At 47.9% G+C, this 22,595-nt stretch overlaps 1 protein-coding gene across 5 annotated transcripts in view; it reads left to right on the forward strand.

Moving 5' to 3' along the window:
• Positions 1-22,595, forward strand: part of Myo1b (myosin IB) — a 164,423-nt gene that overhangs the window by 12,589 nt on the left and 129,239 nt on the right. For 3 of the 5 annotated variants that reach the window (XM_087902376.1, XM_087902377.1, XM_087902378.1), the window contains exon 1: positions 9,534-9,676. The exons of the other annotated variants lie outside the window; for them this stretch is intronic. The gene's annotated coding sequence lies outside the window, so the exon portion shown is untranslated. Of the gene's footprint in view, positions 1-9,533; positions 9,677-22,595 lie in introns of those variants that run through there. 5 annotated transcript variants of the gene reach the window in all.

The raw sequence follows: 22,595 nt of genomic DNA on the forward strand, positions 1-22,595 counted from the left end.
AAAATTACCCAGTGGATTTTCACAAAGGGACCATGCCAAATCTGATAAGTTGCCTCAAAGAGCGCAACGCTTTTCGTTGCTTTCACGGCCCCGCCCATCAAGTTTCCCAGCCTCTCTCGTGTTCCTCGCTTTTCTGGAATCGTGCACGGAGAGCTGCTCTATTCTGGGAAGTTTATCTACAGGAATTGGTCCTAGTACTGTCTCAAAAGAATCCCCCCGGGCCTCAGAGGTAGATGGAGAGCTGCCGTGTAGCCTGGCGTCCGTCTGGGGAAGAGTTACTGACTCGAGGAATCCTGCTGATTTCAGGGAGCATGCAGTTGAGTTGGTTTAAAGGACCAGAAGTAAGGCCTGCTTTTGAAACCCTTTTCTGGTCTTTGTTGGTCACCTGGAATTTGAATGTAACATTAGTTCTTCCTTTGTCTTGAGTCTGTTGCACCCGCAGCAGGATCAATATGATCAATCATAGTAGGGTTTATTGCTTTTCAGATTTCTTCATAATAGTTCTTTCATCTGAGTGTGGCCACGAGTGCAGGGATGTCTGTCTGTCTGTCTGTCTGTCTGTCTGTGCTGCTCAGTGGGTGCTATAGAGCCACGCAGGAGATGGCATGGCCTTGCAGGTTGGTTTCCAGAACTCTGATTCTGTGACGTTGAATCCCCCAGAGCCTGGCAAGGCTAAGGCGTGAGACCTCAGGAACTCACGCTTGTTCTTCCTTGGCAATTTGAAACCAAAAGCCAGATGCAGGGGAAGAGCTGAACACAAGTTGTACCATCCTGCACCTGAGGGTTGACCTGTTTGGTATCAGTGGCCCTGGGATGTAGTTCCTGAGTAAGTTTGTGTTGTCCCAGCAGTCTTTGGGCTGCCAGTGGCTACCTGGTTCACCTTGGCCTTCTGGGTGATCTTTTCCAGTTTTCAGCCCCAGCTCGTGCCTGGTGAGCTTTCCTTACCAGAACTGTCCGCCTTGATTGATGCCCTGAGGGTCTCACACCAAGCATCGCTAAGAATAATCGGGTGTAGGGGAAGCCGCCTTTATGGGAGTTTGTGCTGGGGTTGCAGCAATGTAGCGAGGGAGTAGAATGTCAGCTGGAGGGATTCAGGACTTCGGTAGTAACCGTCCAACTTGTCCCCAAACCCTTGACAGTGTATGAGATTATGAGACCTCTCTGGGATATTTTAGATCAGAGAGTGGTCTTTAAGAACATCACACAGCATTTGGAAAGCAGGGCTCCCAAAGGTGCTCATCAGAGACTGTGTCGGCACATCCTGACCTGCACAGGCTCAGGCCAGATGGAGTCCCAGCCCTGAGAAGGGGAAGTGGACAGAAAGGCCCGCCTGTAACCAGTGATATCTGCTGGGAGAGGGACACTTCTCCAGTGGAGTGTCGCTGGGTGTGTGAACCTTCTGCACTCCGGGTAAGGCTCATGAGTAGCTGGCCAACACAAAACTGATTATCTATCTATCTATCTATCTATCTATCTATCTATCTATCTATCTATCTATCTATCTATCTGTCTGTCTGTCTGTCTGTCATCTATGATTATATATCTATCATCTATCTATCTATGATTATCTGTCTATCATCTGTCTCTCTATATCTATCTGTCTGTCTGTCTGTCTGTCTAATCTATCTATCATCTGTCTGTCTATCTATCATTTATCTATCCATCTGTTTATCTGTCTTATGTGCATTTTTGGTTTCCTTTTGTTTTGTCTTTTGTCCATTTTTTAAAAAATTTGTTTTGATTTTCATTTTCTGTCTTTATTTCGCTTTTTTGAGAAAGAAAGAGCATGAAGTTGGTTGGGCTAGGGAGATAGGAATAATTTAGTCAGGGGAGAGGAAAATATGATCAAAATATATTTTTGATATTAATTAGTATTAGTATTAAATAAATATTATTAAAATATTAATAAAACACATTTTTGATAAAAGAATCAATAAAGTCTATTTTTAAGCCTGTTCTCGGGTTTGGGACGGCACTCAGTTGGTAGAGTACTTTTCTACTATTCAGGAGGCCCTGGATTTGATTCTAGCACTGTGTTAATATAGATGTGGTAGGTAGTTCATGCCAGTATTCCCAGCACTTAGGAGTTAGAGGCAGGAGGACCGGGAGCTCAAAGTCATCACTGGACTTGATCTTGAATTTGATAATGAGTTGGTGGTCAGCCTGGGATACATGTGACCCTGTTTTTGTTGACTATAGTCATTTCTGAGTGAACCTTTCTAGTCTGTATGTATCCATTTAGACATATAATCATCAACACAGAGGACATTGTCTGTTGCTGCCTGGTTTGCAATATCATTATTTTGAATTGTCATGTAATTGTGCATGTTCGTTCATTCAGTGAGATACTTTGCTACATGTAACACTGTGTATTATATGTAATGATCAGATTTCTCACCTCAAACCCTGGTCATTTCGGTATAGTGAGATTGCTGCAGCATTGTTCAGATAATTTTACAGCAGCACAGAGTTCCACTGGGCGCTGTAATTTCTTTGGCATATTCCTTTATTTGGGGGCAGTTGGATTGGTTGTTGTAAGGAAGGAAGCCTCTTGTTGGTTCCTGGCTGCTCAGCCCTGAAATAACCACATAGAAACTATATTATTTAAATCACTGCTTGACCTATTACCTCTAGCTTCTTATTGGCTAGCTCTTACATATTAATTTAACCCATCTCCATTAATCTGTGTATCGCCACGAGGCTGTGGCTTACCAGATAAAGTTTGGGCATCTGTCTCTTGCTGGGCTACCTGGCTTCTCTCTGACTCCACCTCCTTCCTCCCAGCATTCAGTTTAGTTTTCCCTGCCTACCTAAGTTCTGCCCTGCTATAGGTCCAAAGCAGTTTCTTTATTCATGAATGGTAATCACAGCCTACAGAGGGAAATCCCACATCACTGGTTTCCTATCATCAATGTTCCTGTGGATGACCTTTTGGTAACTATAACATCTTTCAGATTTTGGATGATTTTTCTATCAGTAGAGCCAGAGAATGAGGTGACTAAAGATTTCCATCCTGGGTTGGAGGGGCAAGGGGAGTTGAAGCGTAGTAAAACACCCATTTAAGGCTTGAGCGATGTTAGCACAGACAGGACTGTAGAAGATGGGGTCGCTTTGGTATGTGTAGCTTGTCTAGGAAGGGAGAAAGTTTTACTGCACTGTTGATTGCCAGGCTGGAGCCCGGGGAGGAGTCAGGGCCTGGGGTCCCGATAAAGGAATCTTGATACCTAGCTGCGGTGTAGATTGGATTAAACCTTGTCTACTCGACTAGAGTTTGGGATGAGAAGAAGGTGGATGATGGGACTCTGTGGAATGTTTTGTGGGTAGAGGAAGGCGGAGCTATCAGTCAGGGCAGTAGGAGCGGCCACATTGTTGGAGGGGTGGCTCTAAGAAGTGGGTGCCGTGGCATGGTGACGCTGTTAGAGGGTTTTAAGGCGTGTGTGGAGGAGGGCGGTGCCTCTCCAGGGTAGACTGACAGAGACCTTGGATGCTGATGAAGAGACAGGCAGTTGCTAGACGGGGCCGTGGGGTGCTGTCAGTTTGCCAGGGCTTTCATAACTAAATGCCACAGGGCAGCTTAAATAGCAGCCCTATTTCCTCCTAATCTAGAGGTTAGAAGTCCAAAACCAAGATGTCGGCAGGCTTTTCAAGATCACTTCTAAGGCCTTTTGAATGGCTTACAGAGGGCTGCCTTGTATTCCCACTAGGTCATCTCTTGATTGATCTTACCTCTCATCTCTTCTTATACATATGTATGTATGTATTCTTATACATACATATGTATGCGTGTATGTGTATGTATGTATGTATGTACACATACATATATGCATGTATGCATGTAGGTATGTAATGTGTATGGATGGTTGCCTACATATATGTCTGTGTACCACCTCTGGGCCTGGTACCTGAAGAGGCCAGAAGAGGCCATGGGATCCCTGGCATGGGAGTTTCAGATGGTTGTGAGCCACTCTCTAGGTGCTGGGAATCAAACCCAGGTCCAGAAGAGCAGCCAGTGCTCTCAAGTGCTGAGCCTCCTCTCCAGTGCTCCATTCCTTCTTCCAAGGGTCTACTCAAGTCCTCTCCTTTAAGATGAGTTTCATTCCTTCTTCCAAGGGTCTACTCGAGTCCTCCCCTTTAAGATGAGTTTCATTCCATCTTCCAAGGGTCTACTCGAGTCCTCCCCTTTAAGATGAGTTTCATTCCTTCTTCCAAGGGTCTACTCGAGTCCTCCCCTTTAAGATGAGTTTCATTCCTTCTTCCAAGGGTCTACTCGAGTCCTCCCCTTTAAGATGAGTTTTATTCCTTCTTCCAAGGGTCTACTCGAGTCTTCCCCTTTAACATGAAAAACCTCTCCAAAGATAGATAAAGAAAGTCACATTTTATGGTCCTGGAACTGATGGCTTTATCCTGAGAACTCTGAGAAAACAAATGTAGCCAACATACATGGTCTGTGAGCCCAATGACCCCCCCACCCCTTGCCTGCGCCTCTATCCTGCTGACCATCTTGCTCTCTCGGCCATTCTGGCCCCTCTGGCAGCTTCTCGCTCATTTCTTTCCAAGTTCTGTAGATGTGCCTCTTGGCTCTTACCATGAACTCGGGTTCATCGGTCTCTCTTCAACTCTTCTTTAGTCACAGCCCCATCTCTTGTGGCAGATGCTTAGTGTTCCAGTCAGGTGAACTGTAAATTGTGCTTGGTAGCATGGGACCTTCATGGGACCCTGGGCCCGTGGCTTCTCTTACTGTGTTCCTTGGTTTGTGGTTAGAAAGAAAAGCATCATGGGAATATCACTTGAGGTCCAGGTTCAGGAAAAATTTGTGTTTGAATTTGCCTTCTATTTCACAAGTTTATTTTTTCCCTCTAGAGTTCAGTTTTGAGTTCCTTTTCTTTTCAGGAGGCCAGTATAGTTAAAATTAGGTTGAGTGGGTGTACAATCCCAGCAGAATCTGTGGGCAGAATTATTTCAGTGGGTATGTTATAACTGACATACACACTCTCTCCTTATATATAGATGCACAATCACAGACATAGACACACAGAGACACACAAACACATACACAGACACACACACACAGACACATACACAGATGCACACACACAAACACAGACACACACAAACACATACATAGACACATACACAGATGCACACACACAAACACATACATAGACACACTTACACAGACTCACACACAAACACAGACACACACAAACACATACATAGACACACATACACAGATGCACACACACAAACACATACATAGACACACTTGCACAGACTCACACACAAACACATACATAGACACACTTGCACAGACTCACACACAAACACATACATAGACACAAGACACACTTGCACAGACTCACACACAAACACATACATAGACACACATACACAGATGCACACACACAAGCACATACACAGACACACACAAACACATACATAGACACACATACACAGACGCACACACACAAACACAGACGCACACACACAAACACATACACAGACACACACATACATAGACACACATACACAGATGCACACACACAAACACATACATAGACACACATATACAGATGCACACACACAAACACATACACAGACACACATACACAGACACACACAAACGCGTACATAAATGCACACACACAAACACATACATAGACACACATATACAGACGCACACACACAAACACATACATAAACACACATACACAGACACACACAAACACATACATAGACACACATACACAGATGCACACACACAAGCACATACATAGACACACATATGCACAGACACATACAGAAATAAATACACATAAACACATATACACACAGATATATACACAGGTACACACTAACACACATAAGCACACGCACACACATGCATAGACATATATATACACACACAGACACATACATATGGCCATAGAGGGTTAAAGCTTTGTAGATATTAAGATCCTGTTTGCTGAGCTCGATACCCAGGCATGCGTATTAATAAAGGAATCAGAGTAGCCATAGGAGTAAACGCTAAGCGCTGGTTGTTCCGGGTTTCTGATGTGTATGCTCACTAGAAACGATGGATTTCTGATATGTGTCTGCGAGTCTTAGACTTGCGATCACTGTTACTGTTTTCTCTTGCTGTGATGGAACAACTGAGGCTGGACGATTTATTTCCAAGTTTTACTCCAGCTCATCCGTCGTTCTGGAGATCCAAGAGCATGCACCAGCATCTCCTTGATTCATGGCAGAAAGTGGAAGGCACGTGAGCCCACACAGAAGAGGGGGGAAACAGGAGCGATCCTGCTGCGTGACAGCCTGCCCTTTGCAGGACTGACCCAGTCTTGGGAGAAGCCGTTAATGACCGAATCACTTCCCAGCAGCCCCGCCACCTCTCAGCATTGCTACACCAGGCAGTGGAACCTCAGCGTGAATGTTGACTGGGATAAGCCATAGCCAGACCATAGCGATGAGATGGTTTTCTTCATCCAGTAGTCTGTTGAAATATATTAATATAGTGGGGTGCTGGTGGCGCATGCCTTTAATCCCAGCACTCGGAAGTCAGAGGCGGGCGGATCAGATCTCTGTGAGTTCGAGGACAGCCTGGTCTACAGAGTGAGATCCAGGATAGCCAGAGCTGTTACACAGAGAAACCCTGTGACAACACACACACACACACACACACACACGTACATATATATATATATACACACACACACATGAGTATATATGTGTGTGTGTGTGTATACACACATATGAATATATATTACTATATTGGTATTATTTCTACATTAAAGGTCATATATAGCTTTTTAAAAATTTACCTGGGCCTTATGTCATTTGGATTGAGCCCTCCTTTCCCCCATCCCACCTTACTATTAGGAACTGAACCCGAGGCCTTCCTACACGCTAGGCACATGCTCTTCTACTGAGCTAAAGACCGTACTGTTTTCAGGGCAGGTATGGAGACTAAGACATGGATTTCCTATTGGGCTACTTCGAGTCAGGACACCCACGTTTTGCGGAGCTCCTCTCTAGCCTTTTGTAGAGTGTGATGTTCTCTTTGCGGGCAGTGTTTGCCTCCGTCGGCAGTCTTAAAGATGGAAAGTTCTGGAGTATGAAACTCGGCCGTGTTTTTAAGTTAGCAGTGTGTGTGTTTATTCTCCGAGTCTTTAAGAGCCCGGCTCTGGCCTGACACGTGACCTGGCGCTCTCGACTCCACGCTAGGCTGCGGGGTTGAAGTGTTATTTTTGTACTTAAGCGACGCGAGCGCTCGCAGCTATACGTTTGGAGCTGAGTAAAGACGGCCGGATGTAGTTCAGAGAGACCCATTCCGCTTTTAGCTGAAGAGCACGCCAGCGTTCTTTTCTTTAACTGTCTGGGCCACGGCTTTGGAGGCAGTACGTGTGCCAGCCGTGGTGGCACAGCCTGGAGTCCTAGGCCTTGGGAGGCTGAGGTCAGCCTGGGCTACGTAGTGACTTCCAGGCCCAGCCAGAAGCAGGAAAACCTGTCTCTCGGGGTGGAGGCGAGGGAGGGGAGAGGAAGGTCTTCCTGTGTAGGCCAGGCTCGCACCCCACCATGGGTAAGATTCTTGGGTTTTAATTGTCTAATTTCTTCATCTCATCTCATTTGGATCAATTCACTTCTCTACCCAAGCTGCTAGATGATTGGAGCCCCAGCTGGAGTCCCTGCTGCTAGCTCGTGCGCTCTCTCTCTCTCTCTCTCTCTCTCTCTCTCTCTCTCTTTTTGCAGTTAGTGCCTGTCCACCCCAACCCCCCACCCCCGTGGCTTGCCTGCTTTTAATGCAGTGCGTAACAGCTGCACAAAGCAGCCCTCCCTGTTAGTCATTGTCCCAACGAACTCAGACCGTGAGCTAAGTCCTATTTTTTTGCTGTCTGTGCTGTAGTTTAAATCTGAAATGAATGCCCAAAGCCCACGTGTTAAAGGCTAGTTTAGCAGCCCGAGGCACCGCTGGGAGGGGTTGTTGGCGACCACGATGGGAACACAAGCTTCTGCCATGATGAACCCGGTCACTATAATCTTAAAGCCATTGGACCATGTGTCCATGGACCACATTCTCGGAACCACCAGCCCAGACAGACCTTCCTTTCTTCTAATGTGATTCCCTCGGGCATTCTGTTACAGGCGCGGGAGGATGTGCCTGTTCTGAGGTGTTTAGGTGAGTCTCCATCCTCTGTATGTAGCAACTGTCGCCATCTCATTTCCTCAGGCCGACCACCGGTGACCCTGTGCCTGTGCCCTGCAGTGTGGACACCATAGCTGACGCTGTCATGGTCCTCGGCTCTCCCCTGTTCCCACCGCTCTGACAGCCAAGGTTCTTTAGCTGGACTCCCAGTCCTTTCTCAGCTCTGTTGCCTGGTTGGGCCTTACTGGGCTATCTCCTCTGCTGCCATCTTACATGGTGTTTGTTACGTGTGTTTACTCTTAGTGTGTAGATTCTCTGTGATCGTCACAGGTCCTCCTTTGTCATCCAGGTCATCGAGGTCGACTTTGACCATTTTTCTCTGATCTGTGTGTGCACGCCAACCACTGTAGCTGTTGTTGCTGTTGTTGTTGTTTTCTCTTTTACCTTTTGGGGAACCGCCACCCAGCTCCCCAAATAAACACACAGACACTTATTCTTTCTTACAAATGCCTGGCTTTAGCTCGGCTTGTTTCTAAGCCAGCTCTCTTTTTTTCCCTTTGGTTCTTTAGTCAGAAAGATTTTTTTTATTGATATTTATTGAGCTCTACATTTTTCTCTGTTCCCCTCCCTTCCTCTCCCCTCCCCCTTCAACCCTCCCCCAGGGTTCCCATGCTCCCAATTTATCTAGCCAGCTTTTTTTTTTTTAAACTCTAATCATTCCATCTCCCTTTTGCCTCTGGGCTTTTGTCTTTATTCTATGGATCTTTCTTTCTTTCTTCCTCTGTGACTGGCTGTGTCCTGAGTAACTGGCCCCTAATGCCTTCTTCCTTCTCCTTCTCTTGCTCCCTCATCTTCTCTTCCCAGATTTCTCTTCCTATCTATTCTCTCTGCCTGGCAGTCCCACCCATTTTTCTCTTCTGCCTAGCTATTGGCCATTTGGCTTCCTATTAGACCAATCAGGTGTTTTAGTCAGGCACAGTAACCTGGCTTCGCAGAGTTAAACAAATGTCACATCAAAGAATGCAGCAAGCACATCTTAGCATCAGTGAACAAACGTTCCGCAGGGTAATTGAATGTAGCACGTCTTAAACTAATATCCCGCAAGAAACCACGCTAATTGTAAATGTAAATCTAATCTCTGTATTCCACGTCTCAAGCTGAAGAGGTTGCGTGGTGCGCACACTGTTGATTGATTACTTTGCTCTTAATCATTGACTCAGTTTGATTGCAAATGCCTGGACGCGGTACATAGGTCTCTTGTCTTGTTGCGCTCTGCGCAGGCGCGGTGCCCTGTTCGCGCAGTGGGTGACGGACAGCAGGTCCATCATGAAGGTCAGCCCTGAGTGGGTGTTCTGGGCGCCTCTGCCAGCCTGGTATCGACCTACTTTCCCCTTATCTGCATGCGCAACATTCGTTGTGTTTGCTGTACCCAGTGTGTTCTCACGTCACAACGAATGTTTGTCCCTCGCTTGCCTGTGAGCTGAGTGCTAAAGGGCTGACTGACTCGGTGGAGGAAACCATGGAGGGGAAACGTTGGTAAGCAGTTTACCTTCTAAACTGGGGGATATTACGCCTACGTCATTTAAAAATGACTCTTGTTTTTCTAACTACCTATTAAACACGTAGATGGCGAAACCGTCCATTTTAAGGGTTTAGCCTTTTAATTTCATGGTTCGCGTTCTCATGTGTTTTGAGAATGCTTCTTGAAGGGCCTGTACAGGACGTGAACTTTTTTCTCATCTGGATTTTACTGTCCAGTTTGTTCCTAGGCATTTCCTTTTTTACTAAATTGTCCCTTGGGGGACACGGTTGTTGTCTTGTGACTCTTTGTATAGGCAAACAGATTTACCTTAACAGTGGGTTTTTGTGTAACGTAATAGGTATGCTGTGTTCAAGGAGAAAAGTGAACCTGTGACCTACGCTCTTGGGAAGTAACTGTTGTTACCTGTAGATCATCTGGAAGTTTGACAGAATTGTCATTCAAATTTAGTTAACGTCTATAAGTGGACATTTTGTAAAAACACAGGTTTTAGGATACACGTTTGACATCATTGAAACATTATTACGGCATGCTCTAATGACCATTTGTTCCCTTGGTTCTTGATAAAGACGGCACAGCATGGTAATAAGAATCATGATCGCTTTGCCTCTGAAAGTTAATATTACAAAGAGGAAAGACCTGAAGGTTGATACAGAAAATGCTTCCAAATTCTATTACTGTTGTTGAATTTACACAACTTTCACGTGAAGCAACACATTGCAGCGAGTTAGCTATTTTTTAAAAAAATTCTTTTCAAATTACAGAATAGCTTTGCCTTCTGAATTTATATTATCGGAGTCTTCGGGGGGAATATCTTAGCTATTTTTGTTTGATCGCCTTTCAACTAATAAACATCCATGAAATCCTAATGTAAATGTATAAACATCTCTCCCTTTGTTTACATAGTTTATTAGACTTTATTTTAGGAGCTGACAGCTCAGGGAGTCTCTGAATTTCTTTCCTAAGGCCTTTTCTCACCCCAGCTACAGAGTCGTGCCTGAGGCCCGCTCTGGTAAGGAAGGAACTTTTCCTATTTCTGTTAATATGTAATTTTGTAGTTTGATCTCATAACGAAGTGCTCTCATAACTAGATGGATTTCTAAAGATAGAGGATGTCCTTTGGGCAGCTATTGTGTGGACGACTGTAAACGCACAGAGTCTTGCTGTGTCCCCTCTGCCCGGGTAGCTGCGTGTTGGGGGCCATCCTGTTTATTCTGCGCAGTCTGTCTATAGTTAGGTTTTTAATACATTTTTTCCATGATGGGTCCAAAATAGCTGCTTCCCTTAGCTTCTGAGAAAATGTCATTGAGATTTTTGTGGACTGGCATTTGCTGACTTTTTGTTTCTTTAAACATTCTTTAGAATTCCTCAAATGAAGGGACTCAGCCTTTCTAGAATTGGTCGCGTCTGCAGGGATAGAAGCCGGGGGTGGGGTGGGGGTGGGGGTGGGGGGACTATAGAAGCGGACTTGAGAGACAGTGGGCTATGTTCTTTTGTGGAGAAACTGAGGGTTGGGGGTGGCATTGTGCCTAAGGTATCCCTGTCACACTGAGTTGGATCTGCAACTTGGATCTTCTGGGTCTGCACGTATCGGCTGATGAAGCTGTAAAAGGACCGGAGGGGCTGGGGTGGCATTTGGTGGAAGAGCACCCTTCGTCCTTTAGTGGCCCCTTGAGCTTGACAGGTGGTCTGAGCGGAGGGCGAGAGCTGGCCGGGCGCTGGAGGACTTTGGTGGGGTTTGTAGTCTGTGGGACCAAACGAGCTTGGGACCTTCTGATTAATAAGTGGATTCATTTGGAAGGGAAGTTGGTTTCCCCGGCGGCTGCACTCGGCTTAATAATTACTCAGGGCATCTGTGGGCCCACGAGAGCTGACAGCTTGCCAGTTACATTTGAGCAGTTTTACATTCATACCGGGGTTCCTGGGGCTCAGGTTCGCCAATCTAAACATTTGACTTCTTGGAATCTTTTTATCCGCCTTGAGGGAACGGATCGAGAAGTCTGTGGGTTATAATCAGCACATTCTCTTGTACAGCTGAGTTTGTGTTTCTGGATGGAACAGCGGTTTCTGGCGTTTGGCTCCCCCTGTCCCGCAGGCCTCGTAGCCCCGCAGACGTTAGCTCATTGATTCTTGTAAGGCTTCGTGTGAGTTGCGTAGCATGATTGCAGGCTCTCTCTTAAAACTAGCTCTCCAGACCTCCTGAGCTTGCAGAAGGCGAGGGATGCTTCTGTGGGCTGTGGGGAAGCAAAGAAGTGGGGTGGGGGTGGGGAGGCCGGCTGCTGCTGCTGGGTGAGCCTTGGAGAGATGTCCCCTGGTGATGTTCCTGACATCACTCAGCAGACCTGCCTCTGGGAAGTAATGGGGGGCGGTGTACATGTGTGTGTGTGTGTGTCTGTCTGTCTGTCTGTCTGTCTGTCTCTGTCTGTCTGTCTGTCTGTCTGTCTGTGTACTGACTGCACTTCCTCCTGTTCCTTACCTGCTGTCACAAATCAACTGGCGAGGGCGACAGAAGGAAGAGAGGGTTTCTTTGGCTCACAGTCCCAAGCGCGTGTTCTGTCACAGAGAAGTCATGCCCTGGATGATGAGGTCGCCGAGAAGACCGCACCCACAGTCAGAAATTGGAGAGCTGTGGATGCTGGTGCTCGGCTCTGAACCCCAAGTCTTGAATGGTGCCACTCCCAAGGGTGTGGGCTTCCATCTCATAAAACCAGTCTAGGAATTCCTCTCAGACACTTCCAGAAGTTCGTTTCCCAGGCAATTCTGGATCCTGTTCCTTGGCTGCTGAGACTAACCAAGACTAAACCTAGAACTCAAAGGAGGAGACTATCACGTAGTTACGTGGACAATCGTCGTCAGACAGGGTGGGGAGAGCTTGTGAGCTGCTAGGGTCAAAAGAGGAGAAGCATTCTGGGAAGGGAGGAAGCCATATTTAGGGAGTTTCATCTCTGCCCATCTCAGTACACCTTCCTCTCATCCTGAGTTTGGGGATCAGTAATTGGAATGCATTCCCTTGGCTTCCGGCCTGAGTCTGTGATCGCAAAGCCTGGATCTGGGGGTCCTTCATGGGCCCAGCTGTGCCTCACTCACAGCCTGTGGGCCTCCTGTGGTCCAGGGTAGCTATGAATACGGCCTAACACAAAACTGTCAACTCATTTAAGTGTTTTCGATTCTTTCTCCTCACCGTTTCTTTGTGGTCCCTTAATTTTACTGGGGCAAGCATGAACTCTGCAGATGGCAGCCTGTTGTAATGTCCGCGGGTCACGTGGCAGGTGACCGGTCGCTGCCAGGCTTGTGCAATGCGTGCAGTGCGCAGCGGGGACTTCTTCCCTCCGAGTTGCGGGGACGCGCTTGGCAGCTTAGGACTTAGGTCAAAGGGTGGATAATGCATTAGGACTGAGCGAGCGCAGGGCTCTGGGATCGCGCGTTTTTCTCTCTGAGAAGGTTTTGCCTGGGACGGGAGGTCTCTGTCAGCCGACTTTTTCTCTTCAATCAGAAGATGCGTGGTTAGTAATCCAAAACCTTCACTGTTGCAGCAGCAGCCGCCGCCACTTTTTTTTTTTTTAACCTCAAAAATCCGTCTAATTAGCCTGGATGATATGTTTATCCTATTCATTTTCCACAGCTGGAAAAAGCCTCCCAAACCTCTGTCTCTTTATGAATAGCAGAGCCGAGGTGCCGTTTTCCAGGCCCGTGCGGCCTGTCTGGCTTTGAGTAGCCAGCAACTCCTAAGGCCCCTTTTTGTCGATAAAGCCGGCTTCCACGCTCAGGTGGAAGGCAGTTTTGACATTGGTTGGTCTGTGGTGATTCTGGTTTCTGGCTTTGCAGAAACACTGGAGGGGGGAGGTGTGTTAACCCTTCGATAACCATAACGCCACAGTCACAGCCCTTACTCTTTCTTACACGGGGCTTTCGGCTTGGTGGCCGCGTTCAGGGCACGCAGGCAGACAGACATTTGTAGTTCTCTGTTTACTTCCATTTCTTATTCATATCTATCTGATCTTCACTGCCTGTGAATGTTCTTTGTGTTTTTATTCAGGGGTAGAACACAAGGCAAACGGCTTGACTCTGTGGAAATTGCCCTGAGGCCTTGCCCGTTTCTTTCCCTAGCTTTCGAGTCTAACGACAGCGCTCCAACCAATAGTCCCTGAGTCTTAGCAGAAGGTTTCAGAGAAAGACTGGAGGTGGGGACACTTTCCCCATGGATTGACTTTAACAATGAAATAAAAGACCGGGAAGGCAGCAAACTATAACCCGTGACGTAAATGCAGGGGGTAGGCACCGCTCATATGTTTCTCTTAGCAAGCCTGTCGGTAGGAGTGAAAATTAGTACCCTCCGAACCTTGTCCCACACGCACGCCAGCCCACTTTGTCACATGCAGTGTGCGGCAGAAATCACCCTACGGTGTGGTGTGTGACACACCAAACCCGGCGCCTTTGGAGAACCGTGGGGCCTGAGTCAATCGCCCTAAAGAATTCAGTTTCTATGTCATTTGCCCTTCAGGTGTCGAATCCCGAGCAGGTGTCCTGTGTTGTGGGTACTCAAAGCTGTTCTTGTGTATCCGCGGAGGCTTAGCTCCTGTCGTCAGGGGGCGGAGGGCAAGGTGATGAGTGCTTGGGGCAGAAGAAAATGCGGATTTACTCGTCACACCACAACCTGTGTGCCAGCTGCCCAGGCAGGTGCCGCCCCGACAGGGTTTCTCTGTGTAGCCCTGGCTGTCCTGGAACTCACTTTATAGACCAGGCTGGCCTCGAACTCAGACATCCGCCTGCCTCTGCCTCCTGAGTGCTGGGACTAAAGGCGTGCATCACCACCGCCTGACTTATTAAACCTTGGCAGCCTGCTGTCTTCAGGGAAGGAACGGGGAGGCCCACTTAACGAGGCAGCGAGGGAGGGACGTTGGGGTGTCAGTGCCTGGGCTGCTGTGGCACAATGTAGGCAGAGTGGCTCGAGCCAAGGATATTTATTCATTTCTCATAGCTCCGGAAGCCGCCATCTTGCAGGCACTCAACTTCCTGGTGTCTCCTCACTTACATTTATATGTTTTATAAAGACAGGAATCCCACCATGCTCTTCCTGATGGCCTCTGAAGCTATTGTTTTCCAAAGGCCTCCCCTCTGGGGCTGCAGAGGTGGAGGACAAAGCTTCTGATGGGAGAACACAAGCTTTCAATCCCTACCAGCTGGCTTCCTTGGAGCGCCTTCCTAGGCCTAGTAACTTCTCCTACCAGACTAAATCGGGCTGAGTTTAAGTCAGGAAGCCCAGCTGACCCTCCCGGGGCTCTTAAGTGGAGCCAACCCTGGAATCTTAGGCTCTTGGTCCCACGTGATCAGCACCAGCCCCACTTTTCCCTTCAGAAGGGTGTCCCTTGCAAGGCTCCCCATGTGAACCCCTGTTCTCAGCATCTCCCACGCTTGCTGCTATTTGACTGGTCTGTGTGTCCTGGTTCCAGGCCCGTGGAAGCTGGCATTGTTCGGGCCAGTGTGTGGCATGGCCTGGTTAGCGGTGGTCTGGTTGAAGGTGCTGTTGGACCCTGTTGGGAGCCTTGGCATGTTATAGATTGTGTGGGGTTTGGCTTAGAGTCGGGGGTCCTCCAGAGGAGACTAAGACAAGAGTTGTGAGGTCCTGGCTTCTCTGCTAAGAAGGTTTTTCTTTTCGAAATAAAATATATGTAAATGAAGTGTATGAGTCTAGCTTTTTGTAAAAATTCTAACAAATTAAGGATTTAGGCCAAAACAAGCTTGATTTGTTTTTTCTTTTTGTTCATCTGCATTTTCTATTTTTTGTTTTTATTTTTATAGTGGGTACACACTTCTCTTAGGCACATAAGAGGTCACTTGAAATGTCAGCAGTGGACTATTTGGGTTGGTAAGATTGCTCAGTGAGTGGAAGCATTTGCCACTAGATCTGGTGATCTGAGTCCCGTTCCTGGAACCCACACAGTCTAATGAGAGCGCAGACTCCCACAAGTTGCCCTCTGACCTCTGGATGTGTGCCCTGGTGTGCGTACATGCACACTAAATACTTGTAATTAAAAATTTAAAAATGGGTCGTTAAGTTGCCGTTCTTGCTGGGCTCTGTCTCTTGGGCATGGCATGGGGGAAGAGTGGAGAGATCACGTGGCTGCCACTGTGCCCGCCACTGTGCCCCTAACTGGTCGCGCATTGCCAGCATCTCAACAGGATTCATCCTGGACGTACTTCTGGAACTGGATAAATGGGCATCTAATCTCTTATCCCCAGATGATATTCGGTGAGGCCGGGAATTCCAGTTCTCAGTGCGTCGCTCCTGTTAGGTTCTGAACCACGTGGCAGATTTGGGCTTGTCCCTTGCCTTTGTTTTGCCTTGAAGATTTGCTGAGAGTTATTTTGTTCGTGAAGTTTTGCCTTATTGGCCCGGTTTCCTGACTTAACTGTGTTTTGCCTGTCACTCTCCAAAGCCTGAGTGACGTCACTGAAGCCTTGCGCCGCGTTTCCTGTCCTGCTGTCGGTGTTGTGATTCTTTTTGGAGCCATCCTCAAAGTGACTTGAAGCGGTCATCATTCTTCTGCCTCCTCATTGTGCCCAGACTTACACGCGCGAGAGGGGCGGCTGTCGAGAATCCCCTCTGCGCTGTGACTCAGCCCCCAGCCGCCATCTGCCTTCGCGTTTTCTGGTCGTGTTTTATTGAATGCCCGGCGCATCCAAGGGCCAGTGCCGTAGACTTTGGGGGATACCAAAGAATGAGACATGGTTCTTCGGCGGGAAGAGCTGGTTTTCTAGAAAAGGCCGTCAGCAGGCAGGACCACGATGTGTGGAGGTTAATAACTGGAACCAGAGTCTATTAAAGAGGTTGGTACTGTGAGCAAGTCCCCTGTAGCTCTTGCCTCTGGGGCACCCTGCTGAGGATGCTGCAGTAGGTGAGTTTTAAATGTCCTCTTTGAGTTACAGAGAGGGCTTCCGTGTTTTCTCACTGGTAGCGTAGTTTTGGTTTTGCTCTAGTGCCTGTTTCAGATTTAAAACAATGTGACTTAGTAATCTTGGTGCGCACTGAACTGTCAGCTCGGATTCGTCCACATTCCTTCAAATGCAGAAAGTGGTCCTCGTTGCTGCCTGTGCTCCCCTAAGAACTCAGTCCGTCGTGGGGGCGGTAAGATGAGTCATTTTTCTGCTTAGCTTCCATTTCTTGTTAATTATTACTGTTGATTTTTTTTAATTTGAAATAACTTTCCGTATTCCTGCTTGGATATCGAATGGTGGGATTCAAGTGTTCTTCCCGTGACTGACAGCTGCAGGGGTGGCCGTCTGTCACAGTTACAGTGTGTCTCACGGTCCTTAGCTTGGAATATTTGTGGGCAGTGGGGTAGACGACTTGGTTGTGCTGTTAGGTTACAGTGGCCATGGGATGCTTTAGGATCCCATGCTATATTCTCTTGATTTTGTTTTTTATTCTCTTTTTATTTTCTTTTTTCTATTTTCTATTTTTTTTAAAAAAGGAAACAAGCTATCTTTTTTCATTTTTACATACCAATCTCAGTTCTTCCTCCCTTTCCTCCTCCCATTCCCCCCACTTACCCCCCCTCCATCCACTCCTCAGAGAGGGTAAGGCACATTGCTTTGGGGAAGATTCACGGCCCTCCCTACTATATTTAGGATGAGCAAGGTATCCATCCAAAAAGAATGGGTTCCAAAAAGCCAGTATAAGCAGTAGGGATAAGTCCTGGTGCCACTGCCAATGGCCCCACAGTCTGCCCCAGCCATGCAACTGTCACCCACATTCAGAGGGACTAGTTTGGTCCTATGCTGTTTCCTTCTCTGTCCAGCTGGAGCTGGTGAGCTCCCATTAATTAGCTCAGGTAAATGGTTTCAGTGGGTGTTAAGAAAAACATACATAAATCCACTTGGAAAGGGGAAATAGACAAAATCTCCTGACAGAATTGGGAGCCTGGGGGTGGGAGAGTAGGGAGGGCAGAAGGGGAAGATGAGGGAAGAAGGGGAGGGGGAAGGGAACTTGAGGGAACGGGATAGTTGAGATGGAGGAAGGACAGAGATGGGAGCAAGGAAAAAGATATCTTGACTGAGGGAGCCATTATGGGGCTAGCAAGAAACCTGGCACCAGAGAAATTCCCAGGAATCCACAAGGATGACCCCAGCTAAGACCCTAAGCAATAGAGGAAGGAGAGGGTGTCTGAACTGGCCTTGCCCTGTAGTCAGACTGATGAAGATCTTAAATATCACCATAGAACCTTTGTTCAGCAACTGATGGAAACAGAGGCAGAGACCTGAATCAAAGCACTGGACTGAGCTCCCAACGTCCAGCTGAAGAGTGGGAGGAGTGAGAAAACGAGCAACGAGGTCTCTTTTTGATTTTAAAGGCAGTTCGAAATGATGCTCTCAGTACTTTTAGCTGTGTTTCGCGCTCTATAGGTTCCCAGGAAACAAACTAGTTACCCTGAACAGAGCAGTAGTCATTTGGAGGTGCTCGAGGTGAGAGCAGGTCTGGATGGAGGAGCACTTGCCTCAGAGACATGGACAGTGACTGTGAAAAGCTCAGGTGGCCATGGAGTCACCTAGTGCCTGTTAGTGAGCTGGTTACTGACTCGCGCACCCTGAGATCCAGGGGCCCTGCTCCTGTGGCCCCTCAGATGGGGCCCCCCAGGCATTGCGTTTTATAGATGGCTTTCATCAAGTTAGGCAGGAAGGTTAGATTTCATCAAACGATCAACTCTAAAAACGGTTTGATACTGTGTATTAGGTCCGTTCAGTTTATGCCCGCCAAGGATTTGGTTTGAAGGCTGCACGTATTCAGAACTGCAGAGAAAGGACAGGCCAGAGCTGGGCCGCGGGAGCCACACCGCAGGGGCCACGTGGTCTCCATGATGCTGTGTATGGGGAGCGTGGCCCTGGCCATCTGCTGTCCTCCTTCCCCATGTGGTTAGATTGCTGGGGACAAGCTGTGCTCCCTCCTCCCGCTGTGTTGGGATGGGGGCGTGTAGACCTGCCAGAAGTCACTCACTCAAGTCTGAAGTGGGAAACTCCTTAAATGGTAGATCAGGTGCACGTGGGAACAGGACCACGTGCCCAGTAGCACCTGCAAGATCAGCTCTCCTTTGGACCTCAGCCGTCCCCATACATTTCTTTTTGGATCAATTGTTTTGTTTTGTTTTGTTTTTTTGAGACAGGGTTTCTCTGTAGCTTTTGGAGCCTGCCCTGGAACTCGCTCTTGCAGACCAGGCTGGCCTCGAACTCACAGAGCTCTGCCTGCCTCTGCCTCCCGAGTGCTGGGATGAAAGGCGTGCGCCACCACCGCCCGGCTTGGATCAGATTTTAGTTTGTTGTTTGGGATAGGGTTTTACTGTGGGGTCCAACTCTCGATTGCCTGCCTGAGCCTTGTTAGGGCAGGAAATACCTGGCTTCGCATACACCTTATCTTGCCCAAACGTAGGAAAGTAAGATGTCCCAGACAAAATCGTGTGTCCCCTGTGTGACTAAAAACTGCCACCCACTGTTCTCCAAGAAGGTCTCTTTTGTGCATCTGTCTGCCACGGTCTCCCGAGTGAGCACTGGAGAGAGACTTTGCGAGGCTTTCATACTTACACAGTTCTTGTGAGTTAGAAGTCTCCAGGGCTGGTTGTCAGCAAGAGTCAAACAGTCATACGTACATCACGATCAACAAGAGTTTGGCGCTATTGTTCCTTAAAAATGTAGCTGTTTTGCAAGGTTGACTTGCTTCCGCAGACTTGTAACACACACTGAAAATCCTGTCAAGCCTTAGAACCTGGCCTGAGAGTGTGTCGCTTGGCCGTGGCTTCTTCCCTGCAGAGAGCTGTCTGATGGTGGAAGAAACGGAGTTTTGTGGTACCTTCTGGTTCTTACCTCTTTGCAGTGGGAGGGCTTATCCCTTTCTCAGGCACCAGAAACCAAACAGTTGGCTTTGGCTCGACTGCTGCGGGCAGCGAACGGAAAATTCTTGCCTTGCTGTCCTTTCAAACAGGCCAGTGTCATGGACACATGGCTCTGGTATTCTGAATTCCCTGAATTCAAATTCTCTAGTGTTACAGCTACAAGATCTGAGTCCCCAGGGCCTGCCCGGCTCAGCCTGTGGTTCCAGTAACAGATATCAAATATGATCTTGCTGGCCTAAAATGTGTACTTCCTGTGCCCTCCACCTCACACCGCATGGCCTAGCTCAGCTAGTTTGAGCCTTTTTGCTCTGGCACCAGTTGCTTGGATCCAATGTCAGATGCTTTCTGATGGAGATGGAAGATCCAACTGCACGTACTTCAACCGTAAAGGGAGCTCAGGGACTCACATCCCAGAAACCTTGAGGAGTGAGGTGTGCTGGGGACTTTAAGTGCAGTTTGATCCAGAGGTCTGTGATGCCTTTAGGAGTCCATCACTAATCATTTTCGGTCATTTTCCTGCCTTGCCTCCTCCGCGTGCCATTTCCTCCTGGGAGTGGCCTCTTCGATGAGAGCAGGGGTTGTTGAGCCAACCCAAGTGTCACGTCCTCAGTCCGGAAGAGGTGGACAGAACCGGTGCTGATCCTCCAGCCAGCGTCGGATTTAATCAGCTACCGTGATTAGGAGGTGACGGGCTAGTGTTGTGTTGGTTGGTTTAATGTACGGATGATATGTACTAATGCCTGGAGTGTAGGGCAGAGCAATGTAGATTCGTGTGAGAGTCTTTGGGAATGGAAACTGGATACACACATGCACATGCACACATGCACGCGCGCACACACACACGCATACATGCATGCACATGTGCACACACACGCACATGCGCGCACACATAGCACGTACACGCACACACGCATGTACACACATGCACATGCATGCACAGGTGCACACACACAACACATGTGTGCGTGCATACATACATACACACGTGCATGCGCGCGCATACACACACACACACACACCCCTTTTCGTTTGATATGCCCACACATCTTTGTGTATAACATCAAAAGTATTCCCAGTGCCTTACATACAGTCTCGTTTTTGTATAAAGCTGTGGAAATTCTTTTGATGGTTTCAGGAAACACTGAGTTAGCAAATGCTTCTGAGATTTGTTTCCATGGTTAGTCATAGCTCTGTCAGAAAGGATTTTTTTTGGTGGAACAAATATACCAGATGTTTTCATTAAGATCTTAAAGTGAGCTCAACCTATGCTAGAAGCAATGGTTCTAATTCTACTGGAGTCAGTATGGGAGCAGTTCGTTTCTAAGGAGCCGGGGAAGCTCTCACTGTATTCACCGTGTCTTCTTTCTCCCTTTGATGATGGAAGCCACCATGATGTCATGTTCTCCAATACCCAGATGCTAAAGTGACAAACTGTACTCGTAACTGAAGGACTCTTAGGTTAACTTTTCAGCTTGGACCGTTTTACTGGTGTATACTATAGTTTGCGAAAAGCGCGTTTTCAATTGTTGTCCATTTTCTGAGTTATTTGTACCGGCCTGAGATGTTGAAGTTGGGCCAGCACATCAGAGCTGTGTGGGCGGTTGTAAGGGTGTGGCAGGTCTGGTCACCGGGGCAGGTTGGCTGCCTGATTGCTGTCCCCTGCAGCCAGCTGCAGTGTCTTTCCAGCTGGTTCTGTAAATAGCTTCCATCCAGCAGTCCCCCTGGGGCAGAGTTCCCGGTCAGCCACTTTGCTTGTTTTACTTGCTGGTTTGAGGTGGTTATTTTTGAAACCCTTCTCAAATCCCTTCTTCTCCCTTAGTCGCTAATCTCTCTCCTCTCCTCGGCCAAATTCGATGTAACGCTTTTACAAACCCGGAGCGTTTTTGGCACTGCACAAGTCTGAGAGCTTGAGATTTGATTTAAGTGTTAATTGATTTTGACAGAGTCGGGGGCTCACAGTCTCCAGTGGACTGTCTCCTGGCTGCTGCTCCAGCCCTAGAAACGGCAGGTACCTCCCCTCTGCTCCAGCTCTGTCCTGAAGTGCAGCGTGATCTACCCCAGTGCAGGAACCATTCCTTGTTCTGTTGTGGAGGTTCGGTCTAGGTGGTGCTGGGGACTAGTTACTCCAGGGGTGGTTGACATGAAGCTAAAGCATGTTAGTGAAACAATTAGTTTCTTTTCTCCTGAGTCTTAAGTACTCACTCAAGTCAGATGTATTGGAGAAAGCTGTGATTCTTTCTTAGTCCCCTTTTCGGCTTTCTAGGAATTTCCTTCCTTCCCTCCCTTCCTTCCTCCCTTCCTTCCTCCCTCCCTCCTTCCCTCCCTCTTTCCTTCCTTCCCTTCCTCCTTCTTTTCCCCTTCATTTTTTCCTCCCTCCCTCCCTCCCTCCCTCCCTCCCTCCCTCCTTCCTCCCCTCTCTCTTTCCTTCCTTCCCTTCCTCCTTCCTTCTTTCCCCCCTTCCTTCCTTCCTCCCTCCCTTCCTCCCTTCCTTCGTCCCTCCTTCCCTTCCTCCTACCTTCTTTTCCCCCTTCCTTCCTCGCCCCCCCTGGTCTCTCCCTCCCTTCCTTCCCATCTGTCTTCTTTTCTGTGTCTCAGCATCATTTAAACTTGATTATTGTGCTGGAAACACTTAGGACTGTTGCAGGGAGTCCATCTGAGACGGGAAGAGCTGGTCAAACGTTCACACTTGTACAATAGACAGTCCACACCCTTTCCGTCGTGAAGACATTCGAAGGAGCTTTTGTCCTTTGGCAGCAGAGAGACTGGGGCCTTGGTTGGCTTAGCTCTCCTCTGTGGATGGCACCCTACATCCTGGGTGGAGAATATGCTGCCATTACAGGGTGCTTCTGTTTTCTTCAGGGCAGCAATCCCTTCCGAGGCGAAGGGGAAGTAGTATTTGGGTCTAGTCAGTCATTGGAGTTAAATTGGTTTGGCTGTTAGGATGGCTAGTCAGGATGAAAACTGAGAATATGTAGATTACCTTGGCTGGTTCTATTGGCTGGGTAGCCTTCGTTTACTTGTGGGTTGTACTCTT

Source organism: Myodes glareolus, chromosome 27, assembly GCF_982192425.1.
Source record: "Myodes glareolus chromosome 27, mMyoGla1.1, whole genome shotgun sequence".
Classification (NCBI taxonomy): domain Eukaryota; kingdom Metazoa; phylum Chordata; class Mammalia; order Rodentia; family Cricetidae; genus Myodes; species Myodes glareolus.